Source organism: Anabrus simplex, chromosome 5 (assembly GCF_040414725.1).
Source record: "Anabrus simplex isolate iqAnaSimp1 chromosome 5, ASM4041472v1, whole genome shotgun sequence".
In the NCBI taxonomy this organism is placed as follows: Eukaryota; Metazoa; Arthropoda; class Insecta; order Orthoptera; family Tettigoniidae; genus Anabrus; species Anabrus simplex.
This window is the reverse complement of record NC_090269.1, coordinates 45,104,374-45,119,515: the sequence shown is the minus strand read 5'-3', so window position 1 is coordinate 45,119,515 and position 15,142 is coordinate 45,104,374. Positions and strand designations below refer to the sequence as shown.

Sequence of the window (15,142 nt, the reverse complement as noted above, 5' to 3'; positions counted from 1 at the left end):
TACCAGCTGGAAGGTGTTTACCTACGATTATGGAACCACTAGTGGCATGAACGTGAGGGTTGTCCAATATTGGGTACTGAGCTTACGGTGATTTCAATATTACTGCAGTTCGCCATGCGTTTGGGTTTGTTGAACTTCAGTATTTTATTTTATTTACGGACTTTATTGTTTCGTCGTTTTGACGTCAGTTTTCTTTGCTAGTGTGCTTGTTGACACTCAGCTTATTTGTGAGCAACTTGAGTTACAAATGCGGGTTTGATTCGTCAGCTGGTAATATTTTTTTAAACGTTGTCGTTCTTTCATTTATACAATAGTTGATTGTGGTGGATCAATGACTTTGTAGGTAGTTTGTTGGGACAAACAATAAGTAGATAGATCTGTAATGGTGGGCATTGTTATTAAGGAAAGAATTCCTATATTTTTATGTTATTTTACCACGTGGACTTGCAATTTTACTAACCGTAACGTAACCGTTTATAACCTGAAAGTTGGTTTTAATAATAATACTATTCAAGTGATTTACCACTTTTTATTTAACTTCAGTGTTTGGCATTTCTTCTAAATGCGTGATGAATAAGTGTTTCCTGCATTTCACAACTTTGTTCCTTCAGAACAACGTAATGTAAGGTCCTCTCGGATCGTGTTGTTGTTGGTTCCTTCTGAACAGCTGTTTGGGTGGTGCAGGTTTCAGCATCGGGATTACTTTATAATTTAAGGGTGCCACGAGATGACAATACATGGTGGAATTTTATTTTCAATTGTGAACGCTGCTGTTAATTTGTAGTGAACACCATGCTTTCCAGTAATATTTTGCAACCTATCCAAAGCAACTGATAGTCAATTTGGTTCGATTAAGTGTCCATTCGGCGGGTGTTCCCATATCCGATAGAGTATTTGACTGGTGGATAACCGTAATTAAGAGTAAATCTGGAACTCTATTTGTTGAAGGTTAGATTTTCCACACATCGTGTGGAATAATTCTCAATTATAGTTTGGATCCATAGGTGCCCGATTTTCAGGTTTTCTCCTCATTTTTCTAGTTTTCACAGTCCACTAATCTGCGACATTTCTACTTTTCTCCGAAGAAAATTCCTCGAAACTTTAACTATTGAAACTAGCGCCATGCAATGTGACTGCGTTAGAAACATTAAACATACATACATTATCATTATAGACTGTTATGCCTTTCAGCGTTCAGTCTGCAAGCCTCTGTGAATTTACTAAACGTAGCCACAATCCTCGATTTGCAACCAGTGTTGTGGCCTCATTTAGTTCTACACCTCTTATCTTTAAATCGTTAGAAACCAAGTCTAACCATCGTCGTCTTGGTCTCCCTCTACTTCTCTTACCCTCCATAACAGAGTCCATTATTCTCCTAGGTAACCTATCCTCCTCCATTCGCCTCACATGACACCACCACTGAAGCCGGTTTATGCGTACACCTTCACCCATCGAGTTCATTCCTAAATTAGCCTCTATCTCCTCATTCCGAGTTCCCTCCTGCCATTGTTCGCACCTGTTTGTACCAGAAATCATTCTTGCTACTTTCTAACTTAGGAATAAGATATCCTGAGTCCACCCAGCTTTCGCTCCCGTAAAGCAAAGTTGGTCTGAAAACAGACCGATGTAAAGATAGTTTAGTCTGGGAGCTGACTTCCTTCTTACAGAACAATGCTGATCGCAACTGCGAGCCCACTGCATTAGCTTTACTACACCTTGATTCAATCTCACGTACTATATTACCATCCTGGGAAAACACACAACCTAAATACCTGAAATTGTCGACCTGTTCTAGCTTTGTATCTCCAATCTGACATTCAATTCTGTTGAATTTCTTACCTACTGACCTCAATTTAGTCTTCGAGAGGTTAATTTTCGTACCATACTCATTGCACCTATTTTCAAGTCCTAAGATGTTAGACTGCAGGCTTTCGGCACAGTCTGCCATTAAGACCAAGTCGTCAGCATAGGCCAGATTGTTTACTACATTTCCACCTAACTGAATCCCTCCCTGCCATTTTATACCTTTCAGCATATGATCCATGTAAACTACAAACAGCAAAGGTGAAAGATTACAGCCTTGTCTAACTCCTGCAAGTACCCTGAACCAAGAACTCATTCTACCATCAATTCTCACTGAAGCCCAATTGTCAACATAAATGCCTTTCATTGATTTTAATAATCTATCTTTAATTCCATAATCCCCCAGTATAGTGAACATCTTTTCCCTCAGTACACTGTCATATGCTTTCTCTAGATCTAAGAAACATAAACACAACTGCCTATTCAATTACCTGGCGCATACTGAAAATCTGATCCTGACAGCCTCTCTGTGGTCTGAACTTCCTCTCAACGACTGATCGCACCCTCCCTTCCAAGATGCCAGTGAATACCTTGCCTGGTATACTAATCGATGAGATACCTCAATAGTTATTGCAATCCTTCCTGTTCCCTTGCTTATAGATAGGTGCAATTACTGCTTTTGTCCAATCTGAAGGTACCTTACCAACACTCCATGCTAATTTTACTACTCTATGAAGCCATTTCATCCCTGCATTCCCACTATACTTCACCATTTCAGGTCTAATTTTATCTATTCCTGCTGCCTTATGACAATGGAGTTTATTTACCATCCTTTCCACTTCCTCAAGCATAATTTCACCAACATCATTTTCCTCGTCCCCATGAGCTTGGCTGTTTGCAACACCACCAGGATGATTTCCTTTTACATTGAGAAGATGTTCAAAATATTCCCTCCACCTCTCCAGTGATTCCCTGTGATCTATTATGAGTTCACCTGAATTACTCAAAACACTGTTCATTTCCTTTTTCCCTCCCTTCCTAAGATTCTTTATTACTGTCCAGAAAGGTTTCCCTGCTGCTTGACCTAGCCTTGCCAGGTTATTACCAAAATCTTCCCATGACTTCCTTTTGGATTCAACAACTATTTGTTTCGCTCTGTTTCTTTCATCTACGTACCAATCCCTGTCTGCCTCGGCCCTTGTTTGGAGCCATTTCTGATAAGCCTTCTTTTTTACGTTTACAGGCTGCTCTCACTTCATCATTCCACCAAGATGTTCGCCTTTTCCCATCTTTACACACAGTTGTTCCTAGGCATTCCCTTGCTGTTTCTACTACAGCATCCCTGTATGCCACCCATTCACTTTCTATATCCTGAACCTGCTTACTGTCTACTGTTCGAAACTTCTCACTAATCATATCCATGTACTTCTGTCTAATTTCCTCGTCCTGGAGATTTTCTACCTTTATTCGTTTGCAGACAGATTTCACTTTCTCTACCCTAGGCCTAGAGATACTTAGTTCACTACAGGTCAGATAGTGGTCTGTATCATCGAAAAATCCCCGAAAAACTCGTGCATTCCTAAAAGATTTCCTGAATTCAAAGTCTGTTAAGATGTAGTCTATTATGGATCTGGTACCCCTAGCCTCCCATGTGAAGCGGGAATAGCTTTATGCTTGAAGAATGTATTCGTAACAGCTAAACCCATACTAGCACAGAAGTCCAGCAAACGCTTCCCATTCCCATTAGCTTCCATATGAGTCGTGTAGTTTCAAAACCCCCTATCTCCAAGAAAATAAATTTTTCAGGAAGGGCAAAAAACTGCCATGACTGCATTTTACACTCCTTTTTAACATTTTCTTTACTTTTGCTTTAATTAGCTCATGTTGAACAAAATACACAAAATGTATGCAATTTCATCTCTACATTTTTGTACTAGGGCAATATTTATCTAGAACATAGGGGCTTTGAAAGTCACAGGTGGACATGGCGGGGTTTGAAAGTAAACATGGATATTGCAAACATACCCTTACTGTCTAATGCTCAAAGAAACTTTGTTTACTTCACTTACTAACATCTATGTAGCACACTGAGATGGAAAACGAATTGAAAACATGAAATACAGTATAAAATGTTTAAATGTTTAAATGTTCATTGAGATGGAATGGTTTTGTCTCTGAAGAATAAAAACATAATCATATTATTGCAATCTAATACAACAAGGATACGGAATCATCTCTTGGTTCACAGTATTCTTCTTCCTCTTGCTCTTCTGTCATACTGCAACGATGTTCAGCCTGTCGTGTTTCCAGCGAAACATAAAACTGGAGATCTGCAAGCTCCCTCCATCTAGCCCCATAATGTTTCTCAACCCATCTGCACACATCCTTCACTTTTGCATGTTCTGATGTGCAATATTTTAGTTTCTCGTCTAGTTGTGAGCAAGTTGAGCAATCATCAGTCTGCGGACTTCCGAAACCAATATTAAAGTTACGATTCAAGATCTTCCTGAAGAAGGCGTGCTTTGCCTGCAATTCAGGTTCAACAGTGGTATTTTATTGTCTCCACATTTCTTTGATATTTAGTTCACATGGCAGGTACATACGTGCCGCTGACTTGGTACGGCAGTAGTGCGGCTCTTTAGCACGAAACGATTCAATAAATTTACAGATGGGCTCACGTTTTGGTTTACTGGCATAGTTTCTTCTGTCTCCCCCTCTTCTCTCCACAGGCATTCCCCCAGATTCAAAATGACGCTTTAGTACCCCTTGAATTCTGTCCTTCTTCAATAGGAGAGCTCCCATAAATGCTTCTCGGCAAACTGGTGCCATCGTTCCATCCCGTTTCCGAATAGTGTACTTGAATGTGTGAGCTTTTCCGGACCTGATACTGTTACCCGGCTTGCGTCTCGCCACTGGTTTGCAAGAAACATGCTTGATAATGAAACTATCCTGCTGCAGTTTCGATGCTGTAGGGTAGAATACCGAATGAAACTTATTCACATCCAACAAAGAAATATCTCCGCACTGGTAGGCCTTGGATTTATGGCCGCACATTGGTGTGACAGGAGGTCCAGCCGACGAGTACCTGTGTAATAAACACCCTTTTCACTTACGAGAATGTGTATGTTTACTAAAATATCATAGGTATTTATGAATGGCCTGCATCGAAAATGAAAGTGAAGTTCGCTTCTCAACGTGACCATAGAATGTAATATCAGAAGCTGCACAAAGCCACAATGGTACGGGCTTTCAGGAATCGAACGTGCACTGGCCGAGATTCGAACTGCGGCCATTTTTGTGACAGGAGAACGACCGATCCCGCACAACACCGTGCGCCGACTTCATGCAGCAATACATGTTTTCTAAAGCTTATTCTAAAAGTGCAGTTTCTGATACAGTTCTACAATTATGCTCACAAGAGAGGAACGTAATATCATAATGTTACTATAAGAAAACATACCTTGATATTTTTGCTTCCTTGCATTTCCACTGCTGTTCGTTACGTAATTTCTTCCTACCCTTGCTAGGGCTACACTTCTCAATACATTTATGAGGTGAATCCATTAGTAATAGACAATACACAACACTGTGTCAACACAAATGCTTCCTCACTGTCGCGCCAAGAGCTCCTCACGCGCCTAACACATGGTTACGTATTCCCTCCCTATTGGCCGGCGGAGATGGCGGGTTATGTTATCTATCGCCGAGCGCAAGGCGTTGGAGATGGCGGAATATGAAAATAACCCCGTACTTTGACACTGAATTTCGAACTGTTAGAGCGGGTTTTGATGCGTACTAATAGTATACAGCGGTGGACATGCCCAGAGCAAAATCAAATCAATCTTTATCTCCATTTTCGTGAAAATTGGAGATAGGGGTTTTTGAAACTACACGATTCATATCTTCCCCACATTTACCAATCACCCTCTCGTATCCTTCAGTTCTATTCCCAACTCTCGCATTGAAATCGCCCATTAGCACTATTCTATCCTTGCTGTTGACCCTGACCACGATGTCACTCAATGCTTCATAAAATTTGTCAACTTCATCCTCATCTGCACCCTCACATGGTGAATACACGGACACAATTCTTGTCCTAATTCCTCCCACTGACAAATCTACCCACATCATACGCTCATTTACGTGCCTAACAGAAACTATGCTGCCTGCAATGGTATTCCTGACAAAGAGCCCTACCCCAGACTCTGCCCTTCCCTTTCTAACACCCGTCAAGTACACTTTATAATCTCCTATCTCTTCCTCCATCTCCCCTTACCTGAATATCACTTACTCCTAGCACATTCAGATGCATCCTCTTTGCTGACTCAGCCAGTTCTACCTTCTTTCTTCCATAAGCCCCATTAATATTGATAGCTCCCCATCGAATTCCATTTCGTTCGCCAAGTTGTTTCCAAGGAGTCCCTCGCCTGTCAAATGGGAGTGGGACTCCATTACTCCCATACGTCCGAGGCTTGCTTAAAGTGTTCTGAGCTTGGTAAATTCATGAAGCAGGATGCTGCCCTACTTGCACATAGTCCAGGTGAGGATCTCTCCTCCAACGGGTTATGGACCACCTGTGAATTGTATAGTCCTAGCCGCCTGAGCACAAGGAGGGCCATGACTAAGAATATGTCCGAGATGCCCATTCCCATTCCGTAGCAACTGGTATCCCGACTCTCAGGACCACTTACTAGGCCACTCAGCCGTTGCCCATGGTTCACGAACTAGGACGTGACTACAGTAACCCACGAACAATGATTTTTCTGTGCAGTTAATTTATTCAATAAAAGTTAGTAAGCACATATTTGCCCCTCATTTCAAGTACTTAGGCTCTCTTCTGAACCCCATCGTTTGGTTAAGATCGTGACCGAATTATTCCCGCTACGACCCCAAGATTTAAGAGTTCGATATTGCTCTACTGCAGTAGCTGTGGCCGACCAACGATGGAATGGTAAGTTAAAGGGTTGAGTAAACAGTTCAAACCTCTGTGAGGGGTCAAATGTTCAAAAATCATACATGTTTTGACCCTTATTTGTGGACCATCTTCAGTGAATTTTTAGCTTAAAAGTACAAGTGTTACACTTAACATTGTACATAATTGAAAGGATTGAATGCAGCATAAAACGTTCTTAGCTAAATTTTAGTTAGGCACAATGTTAAGTGAAACATTTGTACTTTTAAGCTAAAAGTTCACTGAAACTGGCCCACAAATAAGGGTTGAAACATGTATTATTATTGAGCACTTAACATGAACATTTGATCCCCTCATGGAGGTTTGAACCGTGTATTGAATAGGATTGAATAAAGACTCATAATTGTATAATTGAGTTAACAACTGTTTCATAACAAATGTTGGAAATGTATTTGTGAAACAAGGTACTTTTAACCAGTGTTAAATTCATAACCTGTTCGTTAACATATGTTGCGTATTTAAAATTTTTTTATTATTATTGAGCCATGTATTTGATTTTCCCGCCCCTCTTCTACTATTTATTGTGTCTAGTGTTTTCAACTTTTATGTATTACTGTGTTTTTCGCCTGTTGAGTTGTCCCTTGGGGCAAATAATAATAATAAAATTATTCCCTAAGATGGTCCCAGGGTAAAGGAACTATGTCCGCCCTGTGCTGCCTCCCCTCTGCCTTCCCTCCCGTACCCCTGCGGATGTGCCGGGCTCTTTTACGCAGACTCACCGTGTCGCCTTGCGTCACGTGGTCTCGCGTCACGGCTACTCTTGGCCAGGCCGAGCGGCCTGGCTGGGAGCAAGCGTCATTCTTGCCTCGCTCTTTGACTTGAGCATCTCACGCACCGCTTTCGAACCCCGGACCGCTAGGGGGTATGGGAGGTAAGCACCCTGAACTTGCTTAACAATCACAGACTATGGGAGGACATTATTTGATTGTAAACCACTGAATAGGCGCTAGAGTTGTTTCAAGTTGTTATAAAAGCAGAGTTGCCTCTAAATCGTATGAACCTCTTGGGATCGTTTATTGCAGTCTTACTGCAACTTAACTTATTGGGCGCTTCTGCCCTTAGTGGTTGAAAGTATATATATGTATATGGTATCATGCTATGTCATGTTAAGGGAAAATTGCGCTCCTCCTTGAGCCACCTGAGGTGGCGCTTCATCAATAAGTCTTATCCAGAATTACCTTTTACACTGTTTTTTGGTGATGAACTGTGAACAGGGGCTGGATCCCTGTAAATTACAATAGGGCACGTGTCAGAGGAACCTGAGTGATGTTGGTGTTCAAAATACTTTAATCCTTTTGTTACCCTTCTTGGAGTTTACCTATTTGTTTAATAAACTTTGTTAACCTGATTTCCTCGGGTATCAGTGTTCTTGCCCTCTGGGTGGTACCCTATCCTCGCAAGGTCCAGATCCTATGGAGGCCGCACCTTCTGAAGGTTTTGCCAGTGATAATTAATGGTACAATTATTATTACATTTCTTTTTTTTTTTTTACAAGTTGCTTTACGTCGCACCGACAAAGATTGTTCTTATGATGACAAGTAAAATTTTAACACAGAGTTGAAGAAATCGGGCCAAAATGTAACATTACTTGCAAAATATTGATGATGATGCTTGTTTAAAGGGGCCTAACATCTACATCATCGGCCCATAATGGTACAAAATGAGACAAAATGTAATGACATTTTAGAAGTCCAAAATCATCTATTGACCAGAATTCAAAACATGATGATGAAGAATGAACAGGTGAATATGAAGTTAAAACAATCAGTGGATCCGATCCGCAATACCCCACATTCCCAGTGGTATTTATCACCAGTAAAGTAGAACCATGGTATATATCATGTTGTGGTCCTAATCAAAAGTAGCGTAGACTTGCAGTATTCTACACATTATGGTACTACTCAGAGGTAATGTAATACGCGCATGTAACGCAGACCTATGGAGTGCCACTTACAGGCAACGCAAACCTATGGTGTTCCTCACATACGTGTACTAATCACAGGGACTCATACTATCCCGTGCTGTTCCTCACATAGCAGGTACTAATCATAGGCAACGCAGACCCACAGTGTCGCTCATATAGGGGTACAAATCACAGGCAACACCCAGACCCGTGGTGTTTCTCACATTGGTACTAATCATGGGTACTGTAAGTCCCACCCTGATTCACACTCGGTTGCTACTAATCACTAACCTATTGTGTACCTAAAATAGTGGTACTACTCGCAAGTAAAGGCGACCTATGGTGTTCACCGCGTGATGTACGAATTACAAGTAGTCTGATGGTTATAATTAGATCATCCCTTGGTTGCACCTTTCGACAGGCAGGGGATACCATGGGTGTAATTTTCTTCTGCATCCCCCACCCACAGGGTGTTTCTAAAATATCGAAGCACCGGAATTAAGCAGAGATGTTGAAATGAGAGAACGACTGCCATTTTGTCAGTGACATTGCCAAGCGTGCCGATGTAAAATACTGGTATTGCTTCAAAAGCTAAGGCATAGAGTAGAGTAAATTCTTAAATGACCACCATTAACAAACGTACTGGACTAAGACACCGTAAGAGGGTAATCGAGTAAATTCCAATAGCACTCATTATTCCTTGCACTTTGTGTAGTAGTGATCTTTGTTATTTTCTATAGTGGAAGCATTAAGTTGCTGACTTCGCACTTGTAGTACTGGAGTTTGAATCCAGTCATGGGATAATGGGATACTTTTAATCGAAAAACTTATATCCTATTATTTAAAGAAACAAATAAAATAATAATAGAATGAGTTCCAAATATTATTGAGTTGTGTCCCATAGAATAACCGGATTATACACGAATTAACTTTATGGTTTAAGTGTGTTGGATGGATAACAGGTTGAAATACGCAAACAGATGAACTCTTATGAAAAACAGAAATACACCTTTTCTCAAATGAATGTAAATGATGAACCTAAGTCAGTGAATGAACTGTCTTAATCTTTAATATCTACAACCCCAGAACTACCAATTCACAATTTCTTTTAACTAGCTAGTCGCTTTATGTCGCACCGACACAGATAGGTCTTATGGCGACGATAGGACAGAAAAATCCTAGGAGTTAGAAGGAAACGGCCGTGGCCTTAATTAAGGTACAGCCCCACCATTTCCCTGGTGTGAAAATGGCCCATAACCGCATGGCCAACTCGCCCGGTAAAACGACTATTAACACTGTTCCGAATGACATTAACGACAATTGCTTCAATCACCGACTCCATAGCGGTACTCATATATCTCGCTCGCGCACACTCACTCACTCACTCACTCGCTCTCTTTCTTTCTCTCTCTCTCTCTCTACTCCGCCCGGAAACCAAAGATACCCTGACCAGTGGGTCAATGACGGCAGCCAATAACTGTCTTCAGTCCGGCTCACTCAATACTCCGACACAACGACAATAATTCCTCGTTCAGACTCTGATGAGACTAGCGACATCCAAACCATCTGCAACCCTGGCCCGGCCACTGAACACCAACACACCGAGTCCAAATCTCACTCAACTTGAGTCTCACGCTGCCTGACTGTCCGCGGCTAGCCTCATTTTTATAGTTCGGGTGGTATGTACCACAATATTCCCGACGTGGCTAGAGATGAAACATTCTCGCTGCATCTTCCAGAGAGACATGGGGAAATCAGACACAAAGAGAACAACACGCGGAAAGACCAACCATGCCCTTCAGGCCGGCTGGGAGCTCCCCGGTTGGCGGACTCGGTAGTCCCTTCCAAGAAGTACCGAAAGGACCTATCACAGGGCTGGCACATAAAAATAATAATGATAATAATGGAGATATTCGCGATTAAATTCTTTACAAACTTCCAAGTATTTCGGGAAACATTTGTTCCATCTAAAACTTATACTTAACAAAAGTTAGTTTCCCGATCATTTATGCCCCATCCCATTTTTAACTTACGGGCTCTGATAACAGAGATAGCCCGAATTTATATTTTTAGTGCCAAACCCATCAATACCAAACATATCTGAAGTCGAACTACTGTAATGAAACGAACTGAGACGTGATTGTTTTTATAAGGAACTAGCAGAAGTACCCGTTCTTCGTACGGGTTATCAGAAACTGGCTTTAGTTACTCCTAATATCGGTGTGACTGACTTCATTAGATATTTATATCACTGGTGTATTTACTTAAGTATGTAGAAATTATTTGTCATGTTTGGAATTATAGTGTATCTTCTTTTTTTCTTCATGGGGGCCTCTAAATATTAGTTCCTAATTATCGTCGACCTCTAAGATCTTTTGCTACCATGTTTTTCCTTCATTCCCACCTAGACATAACGGCTCCGTTCAGAAAGCTGCAGGTTTAGTGTAAGTATACTTCCGCTAGATAGTGCCACAAATATAAATATTATCGAATGTATTTGTTTGATCTGACAATTCGTAACAATTACGAATGATCAAGGAAATATACGATGCATGAAAGAAACTACTATAATTAACGAGAATTATAAATCTCAGGGCTTGTCACTAATGTCGCACATCATATAATGAAACTGAGTATAAATGTTGAGAAACTTTTTCAAGTCATGGGCAATTGTATACAGTATATACGTTGTTTTCATGATTACAATGATCGTAAAAGTGGACAGAAATATTGGCACTAATAACATCAGTGATCCTACTACTCCATAATTTGATAGAAAATAGTTTAAACTATAGGTAACAGACTCCGCAAAATGCAAAAACCTAAGCCAGTATGTAAAAACAGAGGCCCATCTGCAAACGCTGGTCACTTTACGACGGAGATCTCCGGGACTATTAATTTTATACTTACTCCCTTTCCATCCCTGCCGAAAGGAGTGCTATGAACGTCTTACACAACAGGTTATTTTTTCCCGATAGTAAGTCATACGTGTACCAATTTTATTTGGCAGCTATGCCCAAACGTACATGCATAATCTATCTGCTGTAGAATCCTGGAGCTGATGTTGCCATGGTTACGGCCGTTCATTTCTTTATCCGATTCCTAGAGCAGGGGTAATATGGTTCCAATATCTCCATAACGGTTGGTTTTAGGGCCTTAAAAACAGGTTTTCGGGCCCCAAGGGTTTACCGAGTTTTGTTCTTTGCGTCAAGGTGCTGAAAATGAGCTTTGCCTCCTAACGACAAATTCGATTTCGCCTATATTAGCCTATTATTTTAATTGTTTTGAAAATAAAATACAGCCCATGTTATTCACTGGCAATGTAGCTCTCTATAGGTGAAGTTATTTTTAAAATCGGTTTAGTAGTTTTTGAGTCTATCCATTACAAACAAATATAAAAATTTTTCCTCTTTATAATATTAGTACAGAAGCATAGATTACATCCCTACACATACGGTTGCCGTGAGGAAAGGCATCCAGCCGTAAAACAGGGTCAAATCCACAGGTGCGACACAGTTCGCACCCGCAACCTCACAGGTGTGGGTAAAGCGATAGAAGAAGATACTCATTTTAAAAATTCACCCGCTTTTTTATTCTTTTCACTCCCTTAAGTGGATTTTCCAAAAAGTGTGCGTTCATTTTTAAAGGAGATTCCAAGTACCAATTTTAAAGTCTGTAAAATCTTCATTTTTTGAGATATATGTATCCTCATATAAATAATTCAACTCCTTCCTCACTTCTTTTCAGCCCCCCCCCCCCCCAAGTGGATTTTCTGAAAATGAATTTGTGTGTTCTTTTATTTTTAACCCTGGAACCGGCAATCGTCGCGATCGCGACTCATTTCCCTGTTACCCAACCGGCAGAGTCGCTATCGAGATGCATTACGCCAGCACTGACTAATTTTGAGATAGCGCCTTGAAACTCAATATCATTATGACATATCTTGCATCATATTGAAGAGGAAACTCTACTCTATAAATACACCACAATTATAAAGTAGTTTAGTCTGACAAGAGTGTGCGGTATACACGTGTAAAAAGAAGAACGCTTTGCAGACGGTCATTCTGTTGTGCTTGCTGTGATTGTCCGATGTGTATTAGCTTTTGTGGCGCAGAATGAATGAATTGTCAGGGAAGTCGTGAAATTCGTAATTGTTTGTTTGATCTGGACGGCAAAGGTGATAGTGACGTACTTTTAGAAGGAATTGACGATGATGTTGACAATAATTCGTCAGGTAGTGGCAAATTGTATGAGCCTGGGCTAAGTGATTTCGACACTGTTATTGACGATGATGTGGAACACAATGAACCAGCCACTGATGATAATAATGATAATGACGGTAATGCAGTTGACGAAACAGAACCGAAGTGGACAAGACTTTATCCTCCAGAGCCAGAAATAAAAGTTGAAGAGAAGTTCAAGGTTCGAAACGCGGGTGTACGAAATTGCCCTCCGGGAAACAGTCTTCCTCTACCATATTTCTATTTGTTTTTCTCCAATGCTATCCGTAATCTTTTAGTGACTGAAACTAATAAATACATACGCACAGGAAATTATACGAAATAAAACGAATTCCGGAAATATGGGTCCGTATTCACGTCTGCAAAGATGGGTTGACGTTACAGTATAAGAAATGAAAAAAAATCATTTCTCTACTTATAAATATTGGTCTGAACCCTAATAACAACATTGAAAAATAGTGGTACACTTCAAAATCGCAAATAACTTATTTCTATTTTTTTTCTAAAGTCATGTCACTCAAACGTTTCTACTGGAAAGAAATATTCTATAACCTGTTGGTAATGGTAATTTTTGATGCCTGTATACTCTGTAGTTTGAACACCGACAAAACCCTTGAACAGGAGGAATTTATGGTTAGTATTGTCGAAGGTCTTGTAGATGAAGAAACTCTGCAAAACATTCCACCTGGACCTTCAGGAGAAAAGGGACATCAGCTGGTACGCCTCCCAGGAAAGAAACTGCGGTTGTGCCCTGTCTGTTCGACTGCAGAAAAACAGTCACGCACCCACTTATTGTGCCCAGGATGTAATTGTAATGTCCATCAACAGTACTACCATAAATGAGAACATTTTTCGAGGCCTATGAAAGCAGGAAGAAAGATGAGCCACTTCGAAGGTAGCGAGGATGAATCTAAGTAGACTGACGTGTTGGTGAGATGTGCCTGTGTTACTTCAGTTCTATTTTACTTTACAATATTTCAATGTAGTGAAACCTTTTGCACATATTTTTAATCAGCATAAAATTGTGCAAATTTTGTATATAGTAAAATTGTCATATAATATTACTTTTTACGTACACGTTGCCCAGAACTTTCGGACTATTTTGGAATACTTAGTGTGTGTTGAATACTTCGTCCATACTGCTTCAGGATACAAAATTGGTAAGTTTAATTTCCTACTATAGTATTCTTCGTCCTTTTCTGAATAAAATGACATGTTGTACGTAAAAATAAATTGAAAAACAACATTTTTATGAATTTTTTAAAAGTTGCATGCAAAACTCGCCTAAATGCTTGCCGCTTGAAGGTGAACTGCTTGCCGGTTCCAGGGTTAAAGGGGGTTCCAAATATCAATTTTCATGTCTGTAACATGTTAGGTTTTTGTGATTTATTGTAGATAATTTCGCCGCTGTAGAATCCTGGAGCTGACATTGCCATGGTTATGGCAGTTCATTACTTTATCCGATTCCTAGAGCAGAGGTAGTGCGGTGCCAATATCTCCGTAATGATTGGTTTTAGGGCCTTAAAACATGGTTTTCGGGCCCATAGGCCTTACCGAGTTTTGTTCTTTGCGTCAAGAGGATTAAATTGAGCTTTGTCTCGTCCTTATACGACAAATTCAATATTTTGCCTATATTAGCCTATTATTTTTATATCCCCCGCGCCCCTACCTGGAATTGTTTTGAAAATAAAATATAGTCTATGTTACTCACTGGCAATGTAGCTATCTATAGGTGAAGTAATTTTTAAAATCGTTTCAGTAGTTTTTGAGCCCATTCGTTACAAACAAACAAATTTTTCCCCTTTATAATATTAGTATAGATAAAAACGCGTGATCATCAGCACATACTGATCAAAAACACAATTAAAATAACCATCAAAATGAGAAGGAAAACGCGGAGAAAAATATGTGAGACAGAAGCCATGAAATGAGGTGGAAAGGAAAGACTTCCTTGACCACGGTTGTCCTAATATCGCCAAGCCGGAAGAAAAATTAACGTGGTCGCCTACGATGCCCTAGGCCCATGAAACTAATGAACAAGGACATTAAACTGCCTATTGTTAAGGCAGCCATTCATTTCCATAAGATTGCATTACAGCTGCAACTTTATCAAAACTAAACCAGCAACGACTTGTTGAACAGTAGTTAAATAATATTTCTCCAGAATGATTTTCAGCAATATCAATACAATTCTTCGAACATCAAATAACAATCACGTTCGCT

At 40.2% G+C, this 15,142-nt stretch overlaps 1 protein-coding gene across 5 annotated transcripts in view; it reads right to left on the bottom strand.

Moving 5' to 3' along the window:
- LOC136873721 (CTD small phosphatase-like protein 2) overlaps positions 1 to 15,142 on the bottom strand; it is a 276,292-nt gene that overhangs the window by 173,517 nt on the left and 87,633 nt on the right. The gene's annotated exons all lie outside the window — the stretch shown is intronic.